Here is a 3502-nt window from a genome sequence, read left to right on the forward strand (position 1 = left end):
CTTTTAATTCTATTAGTAATAAAACTCTTTCATTGTACTGCAACTGTTTAAGGTTTGTGCCTGCTTTGTTTTTCCCCTAATTCTTATCTCACAGAAGGAAAATAAGTAAGTAATGAATATTTTGAACCAAAACCACTACATAGTACTTCAGAATTTTTTCTTTTCCTTTGTGATTTCCAGATGATGAGTCTCTAGTGTATAATCAAAAATTTTTGGCTTTTTGTTTTCATTAAAACTTTATCTCAGCTCTATGGTTTTACTCTTTATCTGGTTAGCATGTTATTTCAAACATTCTGTATATTGCGTGTGGGTTTTATCCAATTTTAATTCATGTATAGCTACTTACCAAGACCACTTCTGAAAATACATTAAAAAAATCAAATCCAAAATTACTTTTTGAAATGCTACCCCTAACTTTTCTCTAGAATGCTATCTTCTCTTAACAGGACCACTTTTTGCCATCCTTCATATTCCTAATCTCTTACATCTACACCTATCTCTGTATTCTGCAGTTTATCAAATGGGTGCCATAGTAAAAACATCCCTGAAATTCAGTGTTGCATGCTATCACCAACTAGGTCATGTAACTTAAAATTCCTAGGTCTCTTTTCATTTCATAAATACTGGTACTGTCTGACAATCTCCAGGAATAGGGTACCACCTCTGATTTAACAAATTTAGATGAAGCTTTACTCCTCTGACTTGAATACACTCTTGATTTTAATTTCCCTGTGAAAACAGTAACATCGCTTTGTATACATTCATTTATTCCCCTTCACTGTTTTTATTTTGCTTCACCTTTTACTCCAGTCAGCAATTATCAGGAAAACTAGTACTCAGTTTGAGTAAGAGAGCCTTGAATTTTCACCCCTTCCTCACTAAAAAAAAAGAGCTCAACTTCTTCATTTCAGGATTTCTTTACATTTTTACAAGTGATGCACCTTTTGCTGTTCATTATTTATTTTAACAATCTAATTTAATTTGAATGTTGGCAAATCTCACCTTACCCTTGCTACTTCTAACCTCTAAGACAGAACTTTCTCCTCCTACTACTTCTGCTATCTTGTTTGAAGTCACTCCCTTTGCAAATAAGCAGTCTTCCTTATACAATGTTCTTTTCACTTGCTAAAGAAATTTCCAGACTTTTCCCATATTCAGATGTTCAAGAGATCTCACTATTTCTTTTTCTTTCTATTTCTTTTTATTTTCCTACTTTTTAAAGCCAAAATGCTTAGATTACAATCAATATATATTGACATTCAATTTAAAGTGATTGAACTGATTACTAAATCAAAGATTATATCCTCTGAGTAGAACAGGCTTTTTGAATGTTACTAAATGATGAATATCTATCTGTTTTCTCTACTGAAATAAAATCCTATAGGTGTCTCACTCATTGCCTTGTTTTTGCAATTATGTATATTGGATAGTACTAACTAAAACCCTTGGGCCAAGAGCATTTACTTCTCTTGACTCTGGAATTTATTGCTACCAAAGAAATAATAAAAATTAAATAATAATAACTCCTAATTTTGCACAGATCTAGGATTTTCTAGTATGCTAATTATTTAGTGAATTGTATTAGGAGTTGCTGAACCATATAGCCCAAGAGAAGAGAGGCTACCATAGCAACGTTTTCCTAGGCCTAGTCAATTGCAAGTCTGAACACATATTCCTAAAGGCACACACACATAGAAAGTAGGTACACTCAAATATATATATATAGAGCTATAGATATAGATGATATAGATAGATATAGATATATAAGCACAAGGCAAACCACACAGATCAACATAGACAGAAACACTCAATCAAACACAGATGGCATGAATGGTGAAATCCTGTCCTCCTCTCTGGCATGGCTCCCTGTAATCTGAGGTGTGACTCTTGCTGCTGGCACTTTCACCCATGCAGAGACACACATATAGCACAGGGAGACCTCTCACACAGTAAGTTTTAGAAACAGAGTCTAGTCTAGGAGAGACTACACTGATAAGGGGCAGGGCATAGCAAGACAAGCAGACTGACCAGCAGGTTGTTTACACAGGACTAGCCCTATTTACCTCCTCATCCCACTATTTTCTCACACTTGCTCAATCCCGTATCACCTTGATCCCTTCCTTTCCCTGCCTGTGGTTCTTCCCCTAAATATCCCGTAAGTCTTAACCCCAAAATGCTCTATTATACATCCCATAATATGTAGCCCTAAGCAGTAACACCCACACAGAGCTTTTTGGTTGACTGCTGGGTGCATCCCCCACCTCCACAGGAACTGAGGCTTCCCTGGGAGGGGGTAGATATGTTTTTTGTCTGACCTGGCTCCCCCCCCTGCCCAAGTGCCCCTAAACTCCTCTGTGCAGGTGGAGATGTGCCTTAAATCACCTAACCTAACACAGTCAACTGAGATTAAACATCACTGTTGAGATGCTGCCAGTGCTGCACATTCAGGCCTGCAATTCCAATCAACAGAAGAGGTTCAAGGCAGGGAGTAAACAGGAGCAGCCCAAAGCAGAGCAACTGCAGAACTGCACAGGTGAAAAGCCGTACCATAACCACTACAAAAATAAACACAATGGATTTCCAAAAGGGAACTTAGGTTCAGAATTTTGTATTTCATCTGAGAGACTAAGAACTTTACCTTAGTGAGATTTCTCTTTGCTGCTTTCCTCTTCTACTACAGACAATCTTCCTATCTATACCCAGGCCACTGAAGCAGCTCTTCACGTTTCAGACCTTACCACAATGGAAATCATCAACATTTCCAGCTCGGGTCTACTCCAAAACCTTGCTGAGGCACCACTTGACCACCGGGTCAACTGAGCAGGCACAGCACCTTGGAAACTCCCGTGTGTGTTTGTTCTGGGAGCTCATCCAGCATGGCTTTTCTTGACCAGACACAACCCTGACTTGCTCTTGAGATACGAAGAGCTCTCAGACTACAATGATTTGACATGCACCAGTGACATGTATTATCAATCCAAAGTAGACTGGTGTTATTTATGCACCAACATAACTGTGCTTGTCCTGCACATGGGATGGGGTCATGGGTTTGTAAACTGTGATAGGAATCCAGCCTTCTTTATGAGCCTGTCGGGCACTCAGTATGTGCACAGCACTCTGTAAGCAACAAAAATAGACATGTTGCCTACTGCTGGATCTCAGAAATATCAGGACGCCCTTGGTAAGAGGGAAGCATGCCCAGGTGACCTTGAGCACAGCACAGTGCCTGTCCTCTGCTCTCCCCTTTCAGGCACAGAGCAGGAGCCACTGCCACAGGAGCTCTCCTCCATCCCAGGGAGCGCTGCATTTTTTAGGGGCACGAGCTGAGGAGCGCTTGAGCGCCCTGAGGCCGGGAGGTGAGAGTGGGAACAGGGAGCCCACACACGAGCACGAGCGATTACAGCGGATTTTCCTTCAAACGGCGAGACCCAGGCACACAGCTCTCCCGGGGGACGCTCCCCCTTGGCTCCGGCCTTGCGGCGCGGCGGGAGCTGCCCTCCCG

The 3502-nt window shown here is 41.0% G+C and overlaps 1 protein-coding gene across 1 annotated transcript in view; it reads left to right on the forward strand.

Moving 5' to 3' along the window:
• Positions 1–3293: 3293 nt before the first annotated feature.
• The window catches only part of PKIA (protein kinase (cAMP-dependent, catalytic) inhibitor alpha), a 48492-nt gene continuing 48283 nt past the window's right edge, over positions 3294–3502 (forward strand). Inside the window, exon 1 of the mRNA XM_008638442.2 lies at positions 3294–3356. The gene's annotated coding sequence lies outside the window, so the exon portion shown is untranslated. The remainder of the gene's footprint in view (positions 3357–3502) is intronic.

This window comes from Corvus brachyrhynchos, unplaced genomic scaffold (assembly GCF_000691975.1).
Source record: "Corvus brachyrhynchos isolate BGI_N302 unplaced genomic scaffold, ASM69197v1 scaffold227, whole genome shotgun sequence".
Lineage (NCBI taxonomy): Eukaryota > Metazoa > Chordata > Aves > Passeriformes > Corvidae > Corvus > Corvus brachyrhynchos.